The sequence below is a fragment of the Bombina bombina genome, chromosome 8 (genome assembly GCF_027579735.1).
Source record: "Bombina bombina isolate aBomBom1 chromosome 8, aBomBom1.pri, whole genome shotgun sequence".
Lineage (NCBI taxonomy): Eukaryota > Metazoa > Chordata > Amphibia > Anura > Bombinatoridae > Bombina > Bombina bombina.
In genome coordinates, this window is record NC_069506.1 from 192,417,845 (window position 1) to 192,442,910 (window position 25,066).

The 25,066-nt window shown below is 36.4% G+C and overlaps 9 non-coding genes across 9 annotated transcripts; all 9 read left to right on the forward strand.

Annotated features, from left to right (window-relative positions):
• The first annotated feature begins 7,616 nt into the window (after positions 1 to 7,616).
• Positions 7,617 to 7,708, forward strand: LOC128639328 (small nucleolar RNA SNORD88). Its single transcript, XR_008399192.1, has one exon. It is a non-coding gene; the product is annotated as a small nucleolar RNA SNORD88 (small nucleolar RNA).
• Positions 7,709 to 8,899: 1,191 nt separating this feature from the next.
• LOC128639321 (small nucleolar RNA SNORD88) lies at positions 8,900 to 8,989 on the forward strand. Its single transcript, XR_008399186.1, has one exon. It is a non-coding gene; the product is annotated as a small nucleolar RNA SNORD88 (small nucleolar RNA).
• Positions 8,990 to 9,462: 473 nt separating this feature from the next.
• Positions 9,463 to 9,551, forward strand: LOC128639330 (small nucleolar RNA SNORD88). Its single transcript, XR_008399194.1, has one exon. It is a non-coding gene; the product is annotated as a small nucleolar RNA SNORD88 (small nucleolar RNA).
• A 2,841-nt stretch (positions 9,552 to 12,392) lies between these two features.
• Positions 12,393 to 12,484, forward strand: LOC128639329 (small nucleolar RNA SNORD88). The gene has a single exon (XR_008399193.1). It is a non-coding gene; the product is annotated as a small nucleolar RNA SNORD88 (small nucleolar RNA).
• Positions 12,485 to 16,703: 4,219 nt separating this feature from the next.
• LOC128639325 (small nucleolar RNA SNORD88) lies at positions 16,704 to 16,793 on the forward strand. Its single transcript, XR_008399189.1, has one exon. It is a non-coding gene; the product is annotated as a small nucleolar RNA SNORD88 (small nucleolar RNA).
• A 1,017-nt stretch (positions 16,794 to 17,810) lies between these two features.
• LOC128639324 (small nucleolar RNA SNORD88) lies at positions 17,811 to 17,901 on the forward strand. The gene has a single exon (XR_008399188.1). It is a non-coding gene; the product is annotated as a small nucleolar RNA SNORD88 (small nucleolar RNA).
• Positions 17,902 to 20,378: 2,477 nt separating this feature from the next.
• LOC128639327 (small nucleolar RNA SNORD88) lies at positions 20,379 to 20,468 on the forward strand. The gene has a single exon (XR_008399190.1). It is a non-coding gene; the product is annotated as a small nucleolar RNA SNORD88 (small nucleolar RNA).
• An 830-nt stretch (positions 20,469 to 21,298) lies between these two features.
• Positions 21,299 to 21,388, forward strand: LOC128639322 (small nucleolar RNA SNORD88). Its single transcript, XR_008399187.1, has one exon. It is a non-coding gene; the product is annotated as a small nucleolar RNA SNORD88 (small nucleolar RNA).
• Positions 21,389 to 21,842: 454 nt separating this feature from the next.
• LOC128639331 (small nucleolar RNA SNORD88) lies at positions 21,843 to 21,931 on the forward strand. Its single transcript, XR_008399195.1, has one exon. It is a non-coding gene; the product is annotated as a small nucleolar RNA SNORD88 (small nucleolar RNA).
• The last annotated feature ends 3,135 nt before the right edge of the window (positions 21,932 to 25,066 follow it).

Sequence of the window (25,066 nt, forward strand, 5' to 3'; positions counted from 1 at the left end):
ACCAAATTTTATAGATAAGGTAATAAGATAGGGAAGCTCCTATCTAAATGCGTAAATACGCAGAGATCCAATAAATCCAAAAATGTATCACCATAGATAGAAAACGGCTAACTAACGTTGAGGCAATTAAATCAGAGTTTCATGAATTTTTTAAAAATATATATTCTGCCCCATCAATTAATGAGCAAAATAAAAAGGAGTTTTGGGAAAAAAATCTCACTGCCTAAATTGTCCACACATGAGTCTGATATGCTAAATGTTCCTATAACTGAATTAGAAGTACATCGAGCAATAGATAGCCTCAAGCTAGATAAAGCAGCTGGCCCAGACCTTTTGCCTGCCGAATTATATAAAATTCTTAGAAATGAGATAAATGCTCCCCTCATGAATCTATTTAATGACTACCTCTGTAATGGTATAATGCCATCAGCCTACTTCTCTGCCTCTAAAATTACTTTGATCCATAAAAAGGGTAAAGATCCTGAAGCAATTGACTCCTATCGTCCAATATCCCTACTAAACGTGGATTACAAAATATTTACAACCATTTTAGAGTATAGACTTAAATTAATTCTTGGCTCTCTGCTTCATGTGGACCAGGTTGGCTTCATGTCACAAAGGAATCCTTCTGCAAATATTCGAAAAATATTTCTTCTGTTAGATTTTTTCACAACCTCAAAAATTTAATTTAGCCATTATGTGGCTATACTGTCCGTCGACGTTCAAAAAGCATTTGTCTTAATTACGTAGGATTATCTATTTTACGCCATGAGAGTGTTCAGATTCAGAGATCAGTTTTTAAATTGTATTCGGGTATCATGAACCAAGCCTCCAGACTAAAAAGAAAAGGTCTGGGAGGCATTCTGCTCGAAAGGGCTGTGCAGGGATTTGAACCTGTGGCTCTGTGTTTACTACTCTGTTTTGCTTGTATGTTGAGCCACAGCCACTTCTAGCAGTTTAGTAGTTTCTAGAGCAATAGCATGCAACTTAAAAGATCTGTAAAATGAGTATTTGTCTTACTTGTAATTACACCTGTGCAAAACACAGGTGCTCTCAATTTTGGATTTACTCAGAACCAATCCTGTACAAAACCTCCCTATTTAAGGCTGGCTGTTAAGGCTGCATATTGTCCTGACATTGTTTCTGTTTTGTCACAAGCCATAACCTGTTTCCTGTACTTCTGTACATATTTGGAGGAAGGCTTCACCCTTGCACCTGTTTACAAGTTTGTTTTCTGCTTTGTGCAAATCCTGCACTTCAGTCATTTCCAGGACAAAAACTTTACCTTTAAACCTGCGACCTGTTTACAAGGTTGTTTCCTGCTTTGTGCAAATCCAGCATTTCAGTTATTACCAGGACAAAGACTTTACCTTTAAACCTGTTACCTGTTTACAAGGTTGTTTACTGTTTTGTGCAAATCCTGCCCTTCAGTTATTACCAGGACAAAGACTTTACCTTGAAACCTGTTACCTGTTTACAAGGTTGTTTACTGTTTTGTGCAAATCCTGCACTTCAGTTATTACCAGGAGAAAGACTTTACCTTGAAAGCTGTTACCTGTTTACAAGGTTGTTTCCTGCTTTGTGCAAATCCTGCACTTCAGTTATTACCAGGAGACTTTCCTTTTGAATCTGCATCTGTGCTTACTTGTTTGTTTCTTTCCACTCCTGGCGTATGTGGACATAACATACCTGAATAGTATATATTAAAAATAACCTGCTAGGATTTGCTTAATCAAAGTATTTTGCTATTTAAATAAATCTGATATCTTTTCAATCTATATGGCTTCTACTAATCATCATTTAAAGCAACTGTTCCAGACAATGAGGCTCTCACAAAATATCCTGAGACAAAACATGACATCGGGCTATATACGCTAACGCATCTTCAATGTTACTTGTTAATGGCTCATCTACAAACTCCTTTCCTATCGTTACAGGAACGCGACAAGGTTGTCCAATTTCTCCTCTCCTCTTTAATCTTGCAATTGAACCATTGGCTATAACGCTTAGGAAAAATTAAAAGGGGATTCCTCTTGGAGATAAGTGTCTTAAACTATTACTCTACGCAGATGATCTGTTACTACTTATCAATAATACTCATGTAGAGATACCCAAGATCCTAGATATAATCTCCAGATTTGGATCTTTTTCGGGGTTCAAAATTAATGTAACTAAATCAGAGCTATTATGGTTAAGAAAGTCATTACAGATTGACTATTCACCTCCCTTTAAAATTGCAGAAAAATGTATTACATATCTTGGAATTAAAATTAGCATAAACCCTTTGAACTGGTATAACTTAAATTATCCTCCTCTATTCTCGAAAATTAAATCAGATCTGATTAAATGGGCTAATTTACCTCTGTCAATTACCGCAAGAATTAACTTAATCAAGATGATTGTTCTACCTAAACTTCTGTATTTAATGCAAAATATCCCTATCCTTATAACAAAAACAGATATTAAATCTCTTGATAATTGTATTAGGACATTTATCTGGGGAGCTGGTAGAAAGCGTATAGCTTTGTATAAATTAGCTCAACTGAGACAATTTGTGGGACTAGCACTTCCTATATTTTCTATCTATAATAGTATTTGTCTTGCGAAAGTGGCTATGGATTGGCTTACAGGTGGGGATTATGTTGCGACAGTTGCGTTCTTAGAAGTGGAACAAAAATTAACCTATCCCTTCTCTTTAAGTGCTTTGTTGCACTGCCCCAATAAATTTATCCCAAAGAAGATTAAGAAAAAATATACTATATTCCACATTATTAAAGTTTGGCAGACTATTCGGTCCACCTTAAAATGTAATCCCTTTATTTCTGATTTATTACCTATTGTGGGAAATCCACGCTTTATATGTGGCCTTAATAATAAAGTATGCAACAGATGGGCCTCTTCTGGGCTGTCCTTTCTAGCTCAATTTAAGGAGACTGAAACTTCTAGTGTACATACTTTTGAAAATCTTAAGGAACGTTTTGAATTTAGGAATACAGATTTTTATGCATATCTGCAAGTTCGGCACTGGTGTTATGAAATAACCAAATATTGTAACATGGAATGGATACACTTAGGTATTAAAATGGGCAAGCACTCTATTAGTTACTGGTATAAAATTATCCTAGCAGAGCTAGGTGAGTTAAATATGCTCAAAATGGCGTTTAGTTCTTCCAACTCTAGATGTAGATAAAGTGAAACACAGCATTCTATCTGTAGAGAAAGCCACACTGTCTGCAATGTGGTGGGAATCTCATTTTAAAATCCTAAATAGAGTCTACGTCTCTCCTGTCAGAAATTAATAAATGGTACCGCATTTCTCAAAAATTATGTCCCAGATGTTGTTTCCCTGAGGGTGACTTGGTCCACATGTTCTGAAGTTGTCCGAAAATCCAACAATTTTGGAAACGTATACAATTTTGGCTGAGTAAGGTGACAACTGCCAACATTGTTTTGGAGTTACAACACATCTTTTTAGTGGATACAAGGGATGAGGTATATAATGTTGACTTCATTAATACAACAATTCTAGGAGGGAGATATCTTATTCTGAAGAACTGGAAGAAAAATAGGGAACCAACCATCAATAATCTAACGTTCTTGCTACAATCACAATTCATAGTTGAGCAGTTTGATCATTTCAATAACTCAGAAGTACAGCAAAATAGATTTGTCTCAAAATGGTTGGACTTTATTAAATTATATAATAGTTAATAACAAAGGCAGTTCCTGATTCCCCTCCAAAACATAGGACTAAATGATAAGGACTAAGAGGATCTCATATATTATTATTTTTTTCCCATCTTCTCCCCCGACCCTCTTTTATTTTAAGTGGTCAGGACCTAATTTAACCCCACTCTTTCTTACTCTTTTCGTAACAAAGAGAGTTAGAGTTAATGTGTTCTCTCTAATATATTAACCTTTTCTCATTTTCTCCTGTATGTTAAGAAAATTATCACTTTCTTATAAATATAAGGTTGAGCTAACTTCTACCCTTTTTGGTTTATATGTTATTTTGTATAATGTATATTAGCATCTACACCTTATTATCATTCCAATTAATCATTCCAATTACCTCCAGTGGAGAATATTGCTGATATTGTACATTGGACGGTATATATAGTGTTAAATAATGGTGCTTTAAAACATATCAAACTCTACTTAAAACTGTTATATATTTTTGAATATTCCGTATTAGATTTTGGTATCTATATTTCTTTTATCTATTTGTTTTATATATATATTGTTTACAATATTATTTATGTTTTCACTGAATGACCTTAACCTTTTAAACGCTGTTATGCCGTTCTATTCCGTCATAATTACAATGGGCTTTAGAGCCGTTATGACGGAATAGAACGTCATAGCCAACGGCTGTCCTGAAGCCTACTGCGCTTCCTGGATTTGAGAGCGGTCTGGAGGGCGTTCCTAGGGTTATAGGGATGCCCCCCAGACCCGATCCAATAATTGAAATCTTGCGATCGGGTGCACAATCGCGTGATTTCAATTTGTTTACATCGGAACAGTTGCTCCGATGTAGACACTTTAACCCCAGTAGGAAAGGGTAAATAAAAATTCAAGATTTATTTTTAAAAAAGGATACTTTTTCTAATATACTTCTATTAGCAAAAATGCTTCTAATAAAAAATATCATTATTTTTCTGAGGCATACGCACATATCCTATGAGGGCCTGTGCACCAATATTCAAACACACCTTCTAATAATGTCAGCAGTGGCTTGTATGATACAATCTACGTCTTCAGAAGCAATACACCCCCCACCAGCTCTCTGAGCAGGAATGGTGTTTGAATGCTGGTGCATGAGCCCTCACAGGATATGTGCATATGCTGCTGAAAAACAGTAATAGATTTTGCTAGAAGCATTATTGCTAATTAATGAATGTTGCAAATATGCTTCCATTTCAAATTGAAATACATCCATGCACAATTTCAATTTTGACCTAACAAATGGCTATTTTCCTTTGTATACATTTGAAATGCTCACCTTCTCAAATTAGCTACAGAATAACCCTTTCAGAACGTGGAATCCCTACGAGTTGCTCAACAAGATCTGAATATCATGAGTTTACAACCTCTAATGCTATGATATATGCACCTACCCATGTGACCTGCACTACTCCAATTAGCCGTTTGTGAGCACACCACACACTGGAGATCAGAGAAAGGATAACCATTTGTCATCACGATTGCTTTATTCTGTATCAGTTATCTGTAACAACACCTGGACCTCTTACACAGCACAAAGCCAGGCTCTGCACTACGCAATAACAACTTGTTTGCCTCCTGTCCGTACACATGGTCATAACATTCCACACCAGACTACTTATCAAATGCAAAACCTCGCGAGCTTAGTTTACCAATTCCCGGGGTGACGTTTCTTCATATCCGTTTGATTGCTGTCATAGGGTTGCGCCCACAAGCTGAACAAAAGTCACGCTGTAAGGCGGAGATTAGTAAGTCCACGTGTGTTGCTCGTTGAAAGAGGACATGGCTGCGGATCTGCCGTCTCAATCGACATTCAGAAAGCCAGTTCTAGGGTTGCAACTGTTATGGGTTCTGCAGAGAACGTCACTCCAGGGGGATCCAAAGAACAGGGCCTCACTTCTCTTCTTGTGGCAAGTATCTCTACCACGTGCTGGCGAGAGGAGCATGCAGGGGTAGTAATTGTACACGTGGTCATCCAATTTACGTTTATTATACGAATTACTTTGTCGTCGCAAACTAATCGAGGCGATATTTTAACGTTCTAGCTCTCCAATAGTACTTGCAGTCCTTACCAGTTTTTTTCTTTCATTTTCTGGGTGGCAAACGGTGCTATAGTAGGTTTTGCTAAAGGATCAATTTGCAGGGATATGAAGACCATTCTTTTATGATTCAGATAGAGCATGCAATTTTAAGCAGGAATGTATCTGAATCGTGAAGAAAAAAAAATGGATTTAATATCCCTTTAGCTAATATGGAAACCTTTTGCAAGATCTGTTACTAGAATCTTGAACCAAATTTTGCGCACTTAAAAAATAATAATGGTTCTACTATACCCTTGGTTTTTTTTGGAAACAGTTGTATGGCCAGATACACTAATTTAGAAAGGAGGTTGGATGATAAACGCAGAATACTTGGGAATGGAGTGCTCCAAAGCTGTGAGAAGGCAGAGCAATGGGGCTAATATGGGGAAATGACATGTGCCTAGGAAAAGCACCAAGGCAAATACTGCTATCCTGCATGATATACCCTGTTGCTGAAGACTGTAAATGTATTTAAAAAAAAAAAAATGTATGAGTAATTTTGTTTAGCAAATATATATTTAAACTTTCAAACATAAAATCATATGATTTTTAATAAGCTGGATCACTGTAGTATCAGGTAGGACACCACCTCTCAAACACAAGACTTGTAAAGCAGGAGAGGAATCTTACACCTATATCTTGTTCTGCATAAAACTTCATGGTTGCTTTTTAAATATAGGATGTATGTGGCTATTTATCCATCCTATATAATAAAATGCCAGGTATGTTTGTCAGATGCAGTAGAGGCTGCAGAGGACAAACATACCTGGCCTTGAGCAGCAGAGTAGTGCGCACACCGCACTGCGGAAGCTGCCTGCTTTGAGCGTGGCCGGGTGTGCCGTGATGTGGGGCGTGGTCGGTGGGAGAGAACAAAACAGAGGAGCTCAAAAGAGAGGGGGGAGAGAGTTTAAAAGAGAGTGGGGAGAGAGGGAGCCAGGGTTGGAACCGCGGTACCTAAATAGAGCTGGGCCATGTGACTAGCAATGCTGAATGGATCGCCCGCAGTTTCCGCTCTGAACCAGAAGTGCTCTACAGGGGCTGAGTGGTACTTTTACGATTCGGTTAAAACGTGATGGTAAAATTTAAATTTTTTACAATGTAATCCGGAATGCAAAAAATGTTTTAGGTGGAGTTTAATTCATCATTTGTAATAAAGATGCGCTGTAAATTACTTTTTAATCTACTTTTAATCCATTGTTACGCCTTTGCTCAGACCGCCCACTTTTTTTTTTTTTTTTTTTTTTTTTTTTTTCTGACTTTGAATTGTTCTCCAATTAGCACTCTAGCTACAACAAAAGTGCTGCTTGGCTAGAGTGTCAATTGGCGAACAGTTCAAACTGTTTGCTCATAAAAAATACTTTTGAAGTGGGCAACCAGAGTGTGGGATATTTGGATTTCAGCTCTATGTTAAAAAGTAAGTTATAGCGCGTCTTCATTACAACTAATGAATTAAACTCCATCTAAATTCGCTAACATTCTGTATTTGTTGATGCAAAGCAGAAAGTTTACCATCACTTTAACCCTTTTGAAGTTGTTAAACACATAGAGGTGCAAGATGGTTAGTCTTAAAATTACATACCTAAAGAATTAGAGCATGTAATCTTTATTATTATAGTGGCCCTTTCACCATAACAGTGTGTGTGGGGGGGGGTAACAAAGGTGTGGCACTGAAGTTCATTTGGTAGGTGATCTGTCTCATACTCTATTCTGTTTTTCAGGTGTCCTTATCCAAGTTGAAAGAAATATCTTCTGTTGTCTTCAAACGCCATAGGTATGTTTGTCTTTATTTAACGGCTGTAAAATGCTGATGACCTCTTCCAATGATGCCTAGCACTGGGCTCTGAAATCAATGAGCGATAAGTGTGCCCCTCTGTGACATGACACACAGTGGGACTGAGGGGCAGGTCGTTATTAGACATGGTTTGTTAAATCACATTTCAGCAATCAGCCTTAGCTAGGAATCTTAACATAGCTGAAGATATATGGAATAAAATTATGCTAGATTAGTAACTCCCTAGTGTTGTGTGTAATACCTAATATTTGGTTCATTTTTAGTCCTTCCATGAAACGAGGACCCTAAACTGATAGTTTACTGGCATACAAGGGTTGTTTGTATTTGCTAGTACCATTTTCATATAACTTATTTCTCTGTATTGTGAAGTGATAGACTTGCAAATGTTGGAGAGGTGCAGTGTGTGTGTGTAACAGTTGTACAGTATATTACACCCCCATATGTATCTGTAAAGAGAGAGCTCCGTCAGTGAATTTATACGCTCGAGATTAGACTGTTTCATAACCTATACACCAGCCAATGCTGGGCGGACAGGTTTCTGAGAGCAATATGCATAAACAATCACTCATGCTTACAGCATACCCAGACACACACTCTGATATAACATAAAAAGGAAGTATACTTATTGAAATGTTTACTACATATAAATTAAATGTTTAATAAAACTATCCACCAGTGGAATGTGTATATTAAAGGGACACTGAACCCAATTTTCGTGATTGAGATAGAGCATGCAACTTTCTAAATTTACTCCTATTAATTTTTCTTTCTTACCCTCTTTTTCAAATAAAGATAGCATCTAAGCTTTTTTGGTTCAGACCTTTGGACAGCACTTTTGATTGGTGGATGAATTTATCCACCAATCGGCAAGAAAAACCCAGGTTGTTTACTAAAAATGTTACGGCATCTAAACTTACATTCTTGTTTCAAATAAAGATACCAAGAGAATGAAGAAAATTTGATAATAGGAATACATTAGAAAGTTGCTTAAAATTTCATGCTCTATCTGAATCACACACAAAATTTTTTTTGGTTCAGTGTCCCTTTAAATAGGTTCTAGAGAGAACACTACACATAGTGTAAATGAGAGCTTCACTTATAGTCAAACATTATTATTTTTTTCTTTTTAGTTCTTCACAGCAATGTTTATTAACTTTGGGGATATTAATACATTGTTGTAAATTTCTTAAATTGTTTCTTAACAGGTGTTGTGTGCTTTATTAAGTTTCATCTAAGGTATGTGTACCAGACTTTATCCAGAGTATTTGTTCAAAGCATACCCTGTTAAATGATGTGGTAGCCCCTGACCCAATGATGTTAGCACTGGGCTCTGATGTGCTATGAAAGATGTTGGTGCCCCTCTGTTTTGACATGCAGGGGGCCTGAGGGTCAGGAGAACGGGAGTATATGTTGAGAAAATATTACCTAGATGTAGTTAACTTGTATAAGTTATTCTAGCAGTAGTAGTGCAGCCTTTTGTATATTAATGGTGTATGCATTCCTGATGATTGGGTTTCAGCAGTACCAGTGTTTGTCTATGGTGATAGCCAAACTCTGTTATAAACAACTATAAGGGGCCTAAGGAAGAGTGTGGCTCAAACAGGTTTTTTTTTTTTTTTTTTTTTTTTTTTTTCTCCTCTCTATATTTACCTATTTGTTTGCTGTCTCTTTAATTCATAAAGCACTGTAAACCATAAATGCAGCCAACTGAGTTTTTTTTTTTTTTTTTGTTTTTTTTTTTTTTTTTTGTTTGTGCTAAATCTGATATACAATGCTGTTTCTTTACAGATGACCAGATCAGAAGCATTCTATGTTCCACTTCAAGGTATGTTTGGCTGCACTCCACTACTGTAAATGTCTGATGACCTCTTCCTATGATGTCAGCACTGGGCTCTGAAATCTGAGTGAGAATTGTGCCCCGCTGTGACTTGACATACAGTGGGACTGAGGGGGGCAGGTCATCAGATGTGTTATCTTACATTTCAGAATACAATATTTCATAGCAAAATATATTTTGCATTTGCAGAATTTTCTCTTATCGTAAAGGCATTTCATGGACCAAATGCTTTGTTTTTCTGTTATATTTTGCATGTAACAAATCCCAATATTTAGCAAATAAATTGTTTTATATGTTGGCGTAAATCTGTCATCAAAGGGTTCGTCAAATTCTAGACACCATGACCCCCTTAAAATTTGACCTGATACCAGGTGAAATTTCTTGGCCATGTTCAGTCATCCCTATTCCCTTTTCTAATTAAAAATTAAAGGTATAGAAAGTTGTCTCAAGACTTCTGAAACATTTAATTAGAATCAGCCGTGGTTAACAAAATATTTCACACTTAAAACTATATACAAACCACATCAACTCTGCAAGTCTTCGCTGTACATCAAAAACATTGAGCTGGGTAGTCTGGGTCACTGCAGACCCCACAACTACAAGCCAATGCATAGTACATGTGGCGCTAATAATTTATTGCACATACTGCTGTGTGGGCTTATGATTCCCCCCCCCCACCCGCTCTTAGCCAGGATCTGCACTACGCAATAACAACTTGTTTGCCTCTGCCCGTAAACATGGTCATAACAATCCACACCAGACTACTTATCAAATGCAAACCTCGCAAGCTTAGCTTACCAATTCCTGGGGTGACGTGTCGTCATATCCGTTTGACTGCTGTCATAGGGTTGCGCATTCAAGCTGAACAAATTCACACTGTAAGGCGGAGATTAGATTAGTCCACGTGTGTTGCTCGTTGAAAGAGGACATGGCTGCGGATCTGCCGCCTCAATCGACGTCCAGAAAGCCAGTTCTAGGGTCGCAACTGTTATGGGTTCTGCAGAGAACGTAACTCCAGGGGGATCCAAAGAGCAGGGCCTCACTTCTCTTCCTGTGGCAAGTATCTCTACCACGTGCTGGCGAGAGGAGCACGCAGAGGCAGTAATTGTACACGTGGTCATCCAATTTACTTTTATTATACAAATTACATAGTTGTCGCAAACTAGTCGAGGCGATATTTTAATGTCCTAGCTCTCCAATAGTACTTGTAGTCCTTACACTTTTTTTTTTCTGGGTGGCAAACGGTGCTATAGTAGGATTTGCATGGATATGAAGACCATTCTTTTATGATTCAGATAGAGCATGCCATTTTAAGCAGGAATGTAAGCTTAGGAGCCAGCCCATTTTTGGTTCAGCACCTGGGTAGTGATTGGTGGGTAGCCATACCTGTATCTGAATCGTGAAGAAAAAAATGGATTTAATATCCCTTTTAGCTAATATGGAAACCTTTTGCAAGATCTGTTACTAGAATCTTGAACAAAACTTTGCACACTTAAAGAATAATTAATAATGGTTCTAGTATGTCCTTGGGATTTTTTAGAAACCTTTGTATGGCCGGATACACTATTTTAAATTTTAAAAAGGAGGTTGGACGATAAACGCAGAATACTTGGGAATGGAGTGCTCCACAGCTGTGACAAGGCAGAGCAATGGGACTAATATGGGGAAATGGCACGTGCCTAGAAAAAGCACCAAGGAAAATACTGCTATCCTGCATGATATACCCGGTTTCTGAAGACAGCAAATGTATTAAAAAAAAATGTATGAGTAATTTTGTTTAGCAAATATATATTTAAACTTTCAAACATAAAATCATATGATTTTTAATAAGCTGGATCACTGTAGTATCAGGTAGGACACCACCTCTCAAACACAAGACTTGTAAAGCAGGAGAGGAATCTTACACCTATATCTTGTTCTGCATAAAACTTCATGGTTGCTTTTTAAATATAGGATGTATGTGGCTATTTATCCATGTGTTTATAAATGGCTATAGCAGATTCTTTACATGCAGCTTCTTTGGCTGGAAGTAATGGGCACTGCTGATTCAGTTGTACTGACTGATGGACCCCTCTTTCAGGTTAATGTGCACTATGGGTCCTGAGCAGATACTGCTGCTGAACCAGTCAGCAGTACTAGTTATAGAGCTGGGTCATGTGACTAGCGCTGCTGAATGGATCACCTGCAGTTTCCACTCTGAACCAGAAGTGCTCTGCATGGGGCTTAATGGTACTTCTACAATGTGTTTAAAAAGTGATGGTAAAATTTAAATTTTTTTACAATGCAATCTGGAATGCAAAAAATGTTTTTGGTGGGGTCTAATTATAATTCATCATTAGTAATAAAGATGTGCTTTAAATTACTTTTAAATCTACTTTTAATCCATTGTTACGCCCTGCGCTCTGACCGCTCACTTCAAAAGTACTTTTTTTTTTTTTTTTTTTTTTTTTTGATCTGACTGTTTGAATTGTTCTCCAATTAGCACTCTAGCTACAACAAAAGTGCTGCTTGGCTAGAGTGTCAATTGGCGAACAGTTCAAACTGTTTGCTCACAAAAAATACTTTTGAAGTGGGCAACCGGAGTGCGGGATATTTGGATTTCAGCTCTATGTTAAAAAGTAAGTTATAGCGCATCTTCATTACAACTAATGAATTAAACTCCATCTTAATTCGCTAACATTCTGTATTTGTTGATGCAAAGAGGTGCAAGATGGTTAGTCTTAAAATTACATACCTAACGAATTAGAGCATGTAATTTTTATTATTATAATGGCCCTTTCACCATAACGGGGGGGGTGTAACAAAGGTGTGGCACTGAAGTTCATTTGGTAGGTGATCTGTCTCATACTCTATTCTGTTTTTCAGGTGTCCTTATCCAAGTTGAAAGAAATATCTTCTGTTGTCTTCAAACGCCATAGGTATGTTTGTCTTTATTTAACGGCTGTAAAATGCTGATGACCTCTTCCAATGATGCCTAGCACTGGGCTCTGAAATCAATGAGCGATAAGTGTGCCCCTCTGTGACATGACACACAGTGGGACTGAGGGGCAGGTCGTTATTAGACATGGTTTGTTAAATCACATTTCAGCAATCAGCCTTAGCTAGGAATCTTAACATAGCTGAAGATATATGGAATAAAATTATGCTAGATTAGTAACTCCCTAGTGTTGTGTGTAATACCTAATATTTGGTTCATTTTTAGTCCTTCCATGAAATGAGGACCCTAAACTGATAGTTTACTGACATACAAGGGTTTTTTGTATTTGCCAGTACCATTTTCATATACCATATAGACTTGCAAATGTTGGAGAGGTGCAGTGTGTGTGTGTAACAATTGTACAGTATATTACACCCCCATGTGTATCTGTAAAGAGAGAGCTCTGTCTTTGAATTTATACGCTCAAGATTAGACTGTTTCATAACCTATACACCAGCCAATGCTGGGCGGACAGGTTTCTGAGAGCAATATGCATAAACAATCACTCGTGCTTACAGGATACCCAGACACACACTCTGGTATAACATAAAAAGGAAGTATACTTATTGAAATGTTTAATACATATAAAACTATCCACCGGTGGAATGTGTATATTAAAGGAGCACTGAACCCAAATTTTTTCTTTTGTGATTCAGATAGAGCATGCAACTTTCTAATTTACTCCTATTCATTTTTCTTCATTCTCTTGCTATCTTTATTTAAAAAAGGCATCTTAAGCTTTTTTGGTTCAGAACCCTGGACAGAGCTGGTTTATTGGTGGGTGAATTTATCCACCAATTAGCAATAACAACCCACGTTCACCAAAAATGGGCCGGCATCTAAACTTACATTCTTGCATTTCAAATAAAGATACCAGAATGAAGAAAATTTAATAGGAGTAAATTAGAAAGTTGCTTAAAATTGCATGCTCTCTGAATCACAAGAGAATTTTGAGTTCAGTGTCCCTTTACGTCATATAAAAGTCCAAAGGGACATAAAACAAGTTGGAGAGAGAGACAAAAAATATGTACTTTAATTACTTTACCTGCAAATTTATACTGCAGTGCATTGCCATTAACCCTTTATTTTAAGTTTCTGAATTGTACAGCTCTAACTCCCCCATCACAATTCCTTTTATGGCTATATCTATTGTTGCTTTGTTAGAATACAAAAATTCATAAGGATTATCTGCTGGAGCATGCCTAGAAGCTGTGAACTCAGTTGAAATACAATGCCTGTGTCTAAACACTGAAAGAGGGGGTGGAGCACATTGCTCCAGGCAGCATGGCTATTTAAGTATTTTTTTCTTATTTTTGAAAATTATTTTAAAATTCTTGACAAATTTTTTTTTTAAAACTTTTTTTTTTTTTTTTTTATGCAAACTATTTTTACTTAAAGGGACACTGTACCCAAAAAAATTCTTTCGTGATTCAGATAGAGCATGCAATTTTAAGCAACTTTCTAATTTACTCCTATTATCAATGTTTCTTGTTTCTCTTGTTATCTTTATATGAAAAAGGCATCTAAGCTTTTTTCTTGGTTCAGACTCTGGACAGCAGTTTTTGAGTGGTGGGTGAATTTATCCACCAATCAGCAAGGACAAACCAGGTTGTTTACAAAAAATGGGCCGGCATCTAAACTTACATTCTTGCATTTCAAATAAAGATACCAAGAGAATAAAGAACATTTGATAATAGGAGTAAATTTGAAAGTTGCTTAAAATGTCATGCTCTATCTGAATCACAAAAGAAAATATTTGGGTTCAGTGTCCCTTTAATTAGCCCTTTTATGATATGCACAGATCTCAACATGTTTTATGGCACTTTAAAACCATTCGTAATCTAGTTTCATAGGGTGATGTTAAAGGGACAGTATACACACATTTGTATATAGCTGTATGTAATAGACACTACTATAAATAATAATATTATTATTTATAGTAGTGTCCTAACCAAGCACTTTAAAACTTTGGTGCTTGGTTAGGAGTCTGAAAATCAGTGCAATGATATTTTAAAAAAAAACAAGCAAAACTAGACATTTTTAAAAAATGTCCCTTTTAAAGGGACAGTTCACCCAAAAAATGTCTCCCCTTTAAATTGTTCCCAATTATCCATTTTACCTGCTGGAGTGTATTAAATTGTTTACAAGTAGCTCCTTTACACCTATTTCAGCATATGAAATAGCTGATTTAGCCTGTGGTATCACAACCTATAATAAAAATTGATACTAGAGTATACGCTATTGACAGACTATGTAAACGCAGCCAGCAGAAGAAATTACACTCAGTGGGTTGCAGGATAGTTTAAGTAATAAAATGTTAATTTTCAATTTTTCTAAGTATTGAGTTGTCTTTACAAATAGATAAGATAAGGAAGCAAGTCTGTGTGAATAAAAGTAATAACATGATGAGATCTGATATTACCTGAAGCTCAACCCATTGTAATAGGCTGTGTTTTAAAAGCACAAAACCAGCTAATTCATATACATAAACCTGAAAATGCAAACTCTAAAACATTTTATACTCTGCAGCTGGTATAACAAGTCATTGAAAATACATTAATTGAAAAACAATTTTACGGTGTACTGTCCCTTTAAGTTCTTCACCATTTTGGATTTTTGAAGAAAATACTTTACACCACTTTTTTTTTTTTTTTTTTTTTTTTTTTTATGGGAGTTTTAAGAAACTGTTACAAATGGTTTTAACGTTGGATTTTTATATGACTCGATATACAAATTTCACAAGTGGATAGGTTTGTTAACCTTATTATATTTTTGCATATTAAACATTTCTAAATTTTAATAACTTTCTGTTATCGTGTGTGTTTTGGTATGCTGTAAGTGCAATTGTATATATACTCTATCTATATATCTCTATCGTTCCTTAGATTGGCTGGAGAGAATGGTTTTTTTTTTTTTTGGTTTTTTTTTTTTTTTTCTCCCCACCCCCCCCCCCCCAAATTACATATATACTCTCCACTTTCAGTCACAATTTTCTTTTTCTTTTTTTTTTCGATTAGGTTCCTGAGAATGAACCTTTTACACTTGGCATTTGATAAATGGGTTTTGGTATCTTGGAGTTAACAGTTTGTTTGGGATCTTCTTTACCAGTTAGTTAAGATTGACTCTATATGCTCTCAGGTATGAGAAGTTAAAGGGACAGTCTACACAATAGTCATTTAAAGTCTTACCTTAAGCTGCAAAAAGCCTCCTTCACCCCTCTATCATGCAGCAAAAAAATATTTTAAAATGAATACCGTTTCTGGCCACTTTGAAATGGCTGCCAAGCTCCACCCACTAATGGGATTGCAATCTTAATTGCATATGGCATCCAATCACAAAAGGCTCACTCTAGTTGTATTCAACAGGCTGTCAATGCTATACTGTAAACTAGTGAGCCTTTTGTGATTGGATGCCATATGCAGCCCAGATTGTGATCTCATCATTGGGTGGAGCTTAGCAGCCATATTATATTGGTCGGAAACAATATTTATTTTAAAATAACTTTTACCATTCCTGCTGCATAATATAGATAATGTGGAGGCTATTTTCAACTTTATCCAAGGTAAGGCTTTGTCAAGATGTCTAAGTTGTAGACTGTCCCTTTAAACTGAAATGCGAGGTATGATGTTTTGAAGCAGTTATTCTTTAACATTAGTGTGCAGGTTATATTTCTGTTATGTTCTTGTATATATCATAGATATAAATGTCTTTTCACAGGGCTCAAAGCTAAAGACACGTCTGAATGAGATCTTATTGGAAAAGAACAGACAATGGCTCTGGTGCATCCTGGGGTCAAATTATGGTATGTTTGAACATATACATAGTGTTATAGATTCCGACACGGCTCCCTGTCAGAGTATGGACCTCCTAGTGTATGTTATGTATACATTACATCCTGTATTTTATTGTGATGCTTGATGATTTAAATTTTATGCATTAGATTTAGGATAATCATTTTGTAAGCTCCCTGTTCTGTGGAATACCATACTTGATTGAGTCATACAAGCTTCCTCCCTGTGATGTGAGCACTGGGCTCTGAATCAGTCCTGCTGACAACTGTGCCTCCCTGTGACTTGACATGCAGGGAGACTGAGGGTATGCTGCAGTGATATGCAGTCATCTTTTTTACTTTCCTTACATTAACACAAGCAATGTTTTCTTTATAGGAGAATAGGACAGCCTGTTGTCGGGCTTCAGAGGTATGTAAGACTTCAGAAAATTGTCTTCCATGGTCTCCCCAGATCTGTAAATTTCAATGTCTGACCCATTAATGCTTAGCTAATATTGTGCTGCCTGACCCAATGATGTTAGCACTGGGCTCTGAAATCCAATGAAAGATGTTGGTGCCCCTCTGTTTTGACATGCAGTGGGCCTGAGGGACAGGCTGGACAGCTCTAGTATTCTAGCTATACTAAATATAGTGACTTAGAATCTGTGGCTGATCTGTCAGTGCAAGTGGTGCAATCCTCTGTTAAATGGACATAAAAAAAGTGAAACCTTGATAAAAATGCATTTTGTTATAATTGCAACAACATTTAGCCACCAATCAACAAGTGCAGAACCAAAGATGGGCAGGCTTGTAATCTTACATTCCTGCTTTTCAAATAAAGATACCAATAGAACTTTAAAAAAAAGATATGAGTAAATTAGAATGTTGCTTAAAATTGCATGCTCTATCTGAATCATGAGAGGAAAAAAATGGGTTCAGTAATCCCTTTAAACAATTGGGCCCAGTAATCCTTTTAAAGAAACATTTAAGTGTGTTTTTTTTTTTTTATTTCTATGACCTACCTTGAGGGGCAGTAATGTAAAATCCGGGTTTTGTGATAAGGCACTATTTAGTTGACAGACATTTTCATGAGGCATATAACTCTCTTGACCCGTTTGCTTATCAGACTAGCTGTGTGCATGTGGCTACTCTTATGAAAATGCATAGCACTTTACACTAAGCCACTTGATTACCAAGTGAATATTAAATGCCCTAATGAAATTTATATAAAATTGTAGTCCTCTTTAACGATCTGTATAATCCTGGTCAGGTTTCAAGTCTTAAAAAAACTTAAATATACTGCAATTGGAAAATATATATATATATATATATATATATATATATATATATATATATATATATATATATATATATATATATATATATATATATATATATAAAAATTTTTGTGTGTGTGCTTAATCTATCTTTTTATAAATCTAATTCTGTTTCTTTATAGGTTTTATTGTCCAAAATGAATGCAATATCTTATGTCTTCAAGAGTCATAGGTATGTTTTCCTTCACTTAACCCTTGTAAACCAGTGTTCTAACCCCCAGTCTTCAAGTACCCCTGGCCAGGCTTTACCTGCTAATAGTTCTTGAAGATAAACACTGCTTTAAGGGCCGATGAATGTCCCTATGATGTCAGCACTGGGCTCTGAAATACATGAACGATAACTGTGCCCTTCTGTGACTTGACACACAGTGGGACTGAGGGACAGGTCACATCCCTAAGGTGCCTTTTTATTTTTAATCTATAAATGTTTTTTACAGATGACCCCTAGTTTTCTAGCAATTACAGAAAATGAACACGGATAAAATGTGTAAATAACTTGCATATATTGCACTTTTTCTCCCAATGCAGTGAATTAAAAAAATAAAATAGAAACCAAATAAATATATTTATCAAAAAAGTAGACATCCTTAAAGGGACACTGAACTCAAATTGTTTCTGTCGTGATTCAGATAGAGCATGCAACTTTCTAATTTACTCCTATTAAATTCTTTTCATTCTCTTGGTATCTTTATTTGAAATGCAAGAATGTAAGTTGATGCCGGCCCATTTTTGGTGAACACACTGTTCTTACTGATTGGTGGGTAAATTCACCTACCAATAAACAAGTGCTTTCCATGGTCTGAACCAAAAAATTGCTTGGATACATTTTTCAAATAAAGAAAGCAATAGAATGAAGAAAAATTGATAATAGGAGTAAATTAGAAAGTTGTTTAAACCTGCATGCTCTATCTGAATCCCGAAAGAAAAAATTTGGGTTCAGTGTCCCTTTAAAGGGACAATCTATTGTTGATATTGTTTTAAAATAAATAATCCCTACATTACCCATTAACAAGTTTTGCATAACAAGCACATATATTAACCTTTTAATGCCGTTCTATTCCGTCATAATTACACTGGGCTTTAGAGCCGTTATGACGGAATAGAACGTTGTAGCCAATGGCTGCCCTGAAGCCTTCTGTGCTTCCAGGATTTGATCGTGGTCTGGAGGGCGTTCCTAGGGTTGTAGGGACACCCCCCCAGATGCGATCCAATAATTGAAATCTCGCTATCGTGTGGTTTCAATTTGTCTACATCGGCACAGTTGTTCCAATGTAGACACTTTAACCCTGTTGCAAAAGGGTTAATAAACTTTTTACCTCTGATTACCTTGTATCTATGCATCTGCAGACTGCCCTCTTAGCTCCGTTATTTGGACAGACTTGAATTTTAGTCAATCAATGCTGACTCCTAAATAACTCCATGGGAGTTAGCACCGTTATCTATATGCAACATATGAACTAGTAGTTTCTGGCTGTGAAAAGCAAATAAAATGCACTGTGATAAGAGGCAGCCTGTAGTGGCTTATAAAAAGGCAGAGGTTTAGAGGCTATAAAGTATATTAATATAACAATGTTGGTTGAGGAAAGCTGGGGAATGGGTAATAAAGGTGTTTAATCTTATTAAACAATAAAAATATCAAGTAGACTGTCCCTTAAATCTGTAGTAAAGTAAATTTGAATCTTATATTCCTGTCAAGTATACAAAACTTTAAAATGATAAATGTGTTGCAACAACGCTAGGATTTAGTTATGTGAAAACAGCTGCTAATGTTAGTCTGTAGTCTGGTGCTTCTATCCTGGGCTCGTCGTCGGCTGTCAATTTTTATTTTTTTTTATTTTTTTTTAAATAAAATTTGGATGTAGCAGGGATTCTAGCAATTCAAAAATGGTTCTGTCTGTCCCGTAGACTTCAGTAAGAGCATGCTTAGTCTGCTCTATTTGAAGTTATAGTGAAAGATCCGTAAAGTTCAGTAAGAGCAAAACCAAACTGCGCTGCACTTGATGCTAAGGACAGGTAGTACCATATTTGATTGTATGAATTATAATATAATTGTCATCTATTATCATTCTAGCAGGTGACAGGCCCAGGGATAGGAGCACAGGACTGGGGGCCAAACTTAACCTTGGCTGCTGGTTAAACATCACTAAAGGTAAGTCATTACCTTCATTGCATACTTTATTTTTATTTTTTTTTTAAAGTTATCCCTTGTAATAAAATCTCCTCTCCGATGCGACTTCTATATGCTTTGAGTGCTTATTGATAAGTTGTTTGCTAGTTAAAGTGTCTGCTTTCCTGAGCACATGGAGATGTTAATTTTATAAAGAAATGCCAGTTACAAAACAAGAGAACTGTAAAGTGTTTTGGATTAGCCATCAATGTAGCATTTTGCTTTTGCTTGGGAGAACATAACATTTGTTTAATAGTGAACTTTCCTGTATAACTAAATTTCCTATTGGTGAAGATTATATCAACTAGATAATTTTGTCTGGTTTGTACAGATCTATATTTGTACCCACCAGTATAGAATGTTCTCTCTTCAAATATGAAATTTGTCAAATTAGAGTCTTCTCAAATTACATGTTCTAAATTTTCAGCCATATCTGATCACAAGATCTGACAGCAAGAGATTGCTCTCTGAATATCTGGATGCAGACCGCTTACACTTCCTGGAGTTGCTGACGCCGGTATGTTGGTGTGTTTATGCTTAGTACATTAGAATATAGAACCTTTTTATTATCCATTTTGGTTTTTCTGTGTAGTATTCTTGATTTCTAATGCTTTAAGTTTAATTGGATCTATGGATGCTGTGTTAAAGCAGTAGGTGCTGCCCACCACCCCATGTTTCTATAGAATATCTTCCTGTCTTCCCTATGATGTTAGCACTGGGCTCTGAGTCAGTCATGCTGATAGCTGTGCCTCTCTGACTTGACATTCAGAGAGACTGAGGGAATGCTTCTATTAGGCACACACCATAATGCCTGACACCAGGATGAGGGGGGCGGTGTAGTGCTTTTGCTCGGTTTCAATTAATTTGTGCTTTACTATAGCTTAACCTAAACTGATATAAATAATAATTTATGCGGCAAACATTAAAAATGTCAATATTGGATTTAGCCTGGTAGTGTGAACATTAAAGGGACACTGAACCCAATTTTTTTTTCGTGATTTAGATAGAGCATGCAATTTTAAGCAACTTTCTAATTTACTCCTATTATCAATTTTTCTTTCTTACCCTCTTTTTCAAATAAAGATAGCATCTAAGCTTTTTTTTTGGTTCAGACCTTTTGGACAGCACTGAATTTATCCACCAATCGGCAAGAAAAACCCAGGTTGTTTACTAAAAATGTTCCGGCATCTTAACTTACATTCTTGCGTTTCAAATAAAGATACCAAGAGAATGAAGAAAATTTGATTATAGGAGTACATTAGAAAGTTGCTTAAAATTGCATGCTCTATCTGAATCTCAAAAAAAATAAAAATTTTGTTCAGTGTCCCTTTTTTAAATAGGTTCTAGAGAGAACACTACACATAGTGTAAATGAGTGCTTCACTTATAGTCAAACATTATTATTTTTTCTTCACAGCAATGTTTATTAACTTTGGGGATATTAATACATTGTGTAAATTTCTTAAATTGTTTCTTAACAGGTGTTGTGTGCTTTATTAAGTTTCATCTAAGGTATGTATACCAGACTTTATCCAGAGTATTTGTTCAAAGCATACCCTGTTAAAATGCAAATCTTATCCTGTTTTTAATAAACGTAGCTGGTGATGTGGTAGCCCCTGACCCAATGATGTTAGCACTGGGCTCTGATGTGCTATGAAAGATGTTGGTGCCCCTCTGTTTTGACATGCAGGGGGCCTGAGGGTCAGGAGAACGGGAGTATATGTTGAGAAAATATTACCTAGATGTAGTTAACTTGGATACGTTATTCTAGCAGTAGTAGTGCAGCCTTTTGTATATTAATGGTGTATGCATTCCTGATGACTGGGTTTCAGCAGTACCAGTGTTTGTCTATGGGAATAGCAAAACTCTGTTATAAACTATAGGGTGCCTGAGGAAGAGTGTGGCTCAAACACTTTAGTGAGAGTTTTTTTTTTTTTTTTTTTTTCTCTCAATATTTACCTATTCGTTTGCTGTCTCTTTAATTCATAAAGCACTGTAAACCATAAATGCAGCCAACTAAGTGTTTTTTTTGTTTTTTTTTTCTTTTGTTTGTGCTAAATCTGATATACAATGCTGTTTCTTTACAGATGATCAGAAGCATTCTATGTTCCACTTCAAGGTATGTTTGGCTGCACTCCACTACTGTAAATGTCTGATGACCTCTTCCTATGATGTCAGCACTGGGCTCTGAAATCTGAGTGAGAATTGTGCCCCGCTGTGACTTGACATACAGTGGGACTGAGGGGGGCAGGTCATCAGATGTGTGATCTTACATTTCAGAATACAATATTTCATAGCAAAATATATTTTTGCATTTGCAGAATTTTCTCTTATCGTAAAGGCATTTCATGGACTAAATGCTTTGTTTTTATGTTACTTTTTTTTGTTTTGTTTTATGTTGGCGTAAAATCTGTCATCAAAGGGGTTCGTCAAATTCTAGACACCATGGCCCCCTTAAAATGTAACCTGATACCAGGTGAAATGCCTTGGCCATGCTCAGTCATCCCTATTCCCTTTTCTACTTAAAATTAAAGGTATAGAAAGTTGTCTCAAGACTTCTGAAACATTTAATTAGAATCAGCCGTGTTTAACAAAATATTTCATACTTAAAACTATATACAAACCACATCAACTCTGCAAGTCTTCGCTGTACATCAAAAAAATTGAGCTGGGTAGTCTGGGTCACTGCAGACCCCACAACTAACTACAAGCCAATGCATAGTACGTGTGCCGCTAATAAATTTATTGCACATACTGCTGTGTGGGCTTATGATCCCCCAACCCGCTCTTAACCCCTTGAGTGCTAACGACGGCTCTGAGCCATCGCAAATTGTCAGGTGCTAAAGACGGCTCAGAGCCGTCGCTAGTACTCATCTTGAGGGAGATCATCTGGGGGCTCCCACCCCGGTGATCTGGCCTGCATAGTGACAGGCATCGCCGGGGCTTCACATTTCTCGCGCTGACGTCCCCGCGCAACTTTATTTAAAAAATACAATAGACAGTATAGGGAAATGGGGCATGTTGCTTAGAAGCCTGTATCTCCGGCATCTAAGCAGCTACAGACCCCCAAGGCCCACCATTGGAAAGGTAATTGCACAAAGAATGTAGCAAATTAGATAATGGAAGTAAACTACACCAAGACACAAATTGGCTTTTGTATCCCTTTTAATAAAAATGTAACTTGCTGCACAGGGTACCTTTATTGAAACACATTTTAAGACAAGTTATTATGCTTTATTTATAGAGCGCCAACATATTCTGAAGCGCTGTCCATGAAGTTATTTGATCAACATTTTTTTTAAAAGTGTCTAACATTTTAATTTTCAGCAGGTCTTAATGTGTCTGTTTTCCTTTACAGGTTTGGATACCCTGTTCCTGGGAAGTTCACTTTATTATCATAATGACCCTATTCAACAGCTTTTGCATTTTAATGTTACTAATAAAGTGCATTTACTTGTATTCTCAAACTTCTTGTTATTATAGTATTTGTACCACATTTTTCATACAAGTTACTGAAGAACAGTTTTTTACCTTTGTATATTCATTGCATCTACTCAAAACATTTTTCTAGAAGCTGGTATATATTGCTGTAGATGAGTTTGTCCTCTCAGGCCTTAATTGACCGGTAAGGTTAAATTTGTCTGACCACTTTGTTTCTTTATAACCTTTATCTTAATGATTCATATTAATATTCTCCCCATCACAGCCCAATGTTTACCTAATAGTCTTGCCAGTAAAAAAATAAATAAAAATAAATTCTTCCTCCACTCAGTAAAATGGTGAGACCAACATCTAGAATTTGGAAACTTTTCCACAGTGCAATTGCTGCTGTGAGCAAAGCTGCAATTTGCAAATCCTGCAAGAATAAATGTTTTTCAAATTCTACAAGGATGACAAAACACATCCTTGCAGGCCAGATGTGCCCTAAATACATTAATAATTACTTTATGGAATTAAATGAGTGCCATAATGAGAGTGCAAGTTGCTTTTCCCTCCAAATTTCTCATTACAGAAACTGTGCTGCTTCTGTATCACAAAGTGTTCACTAGCAGCCAAGTGTTGCAAACCTCTGCCTCATACACAATACTTTTTTATTTTTTTTATTTATAGATGAAATAACACCTGATCAAGCTCTTTAAAAAAAAAAAAAAAATTATTCACTTTAGTTTCTTCAGCAGTTGTAAGCTTGTTTCAATCAGTGCAAACCTTAAATGGACATTCCAGACAAAATTGGAATCCACATGGATGCGTTTAAATGTTGAATAGAAGCATTTTGTAATATACCTGTATTAATTGGTGCTAAGGGGCAAATCTGGGGGAGGGGGTTTGGTGCTTTTGAGGAAAATGGGGGTGGTCACCTGTTCTCATGTACAGTTAAAACATACACAGACCTTGTTATTCCATTTGTAACAAATGTTTTAATAAGCAAATTTAGTTTATTTACTGAATAAGATGTACTTTTATATATGCTGCATTTCATGTTCGCAGTGTAACAAAATTACTTTTAATTTGTTAAACTACACTTTTTAATTTAAATTCAGAAAATTTCAATTTTCTTTACTACCTCTTGTCTGTTTTATTAAACCATACCTCTTCTCTTTTTTTTTTTTTTTTTTTTTTTATTTACTCCTTTCCCCTCACCACCTACTACAATCATCAGCCCATTCCTTTTATCCTCAACTTTTATGAACTTAATATATTACTAAACTCCTCCTCCCTGCTTCACATTCCAAAGAGACTCAATACTGCAAATCTGTATCATCTTATGTTACTCTCCCTCTTACTGCTGGTGATATATCCCCCAATCCCGATCCTCCACAACTTCCCCACCCATGTATGCCTTGCCTTCAACCTAAACACCAGAACTCCTGGAAACCTTATACAAGTTCCTCTTGTAACTAAAACAGACACCACCTTAACTTGTGCATTCTGGAACTCTTGCTCTGTGTGCAACAAACTCACTTCTATCCATGACCTCTTCATATCCCACTTCCTCAAACTTCTGGTTCTCACCCTCAGACACAGCTTCCCCTGCTGCAGTGTCACATGGGGGTCTACACTTCAGCCACACCCAAGGCCTGGAAACCGGCAAGGAGGTGACGTAGATATTTTACTTTCCTCTTGTTGCACCTTTCAACAAATATAACCCATCTCCTCCCTCACATTTTTCTTACTTCAAAACCCACATGATTCACTTATTCTCTCCTCTCTCTGTGTTGCTATTTTATAGCGTCCTGGCTCCTCAACTCAATTTCTTGATCATTTTGCATCCTGGCTACCTTATTTCCTCTCCTCAGACATTGCTGCTCTGTCTTGGGGATTTCAACCTTTCTGTTGACAATCCTGCTGCAAAAAACTTCTCCAGCTCACTTCCTCTGACAGTT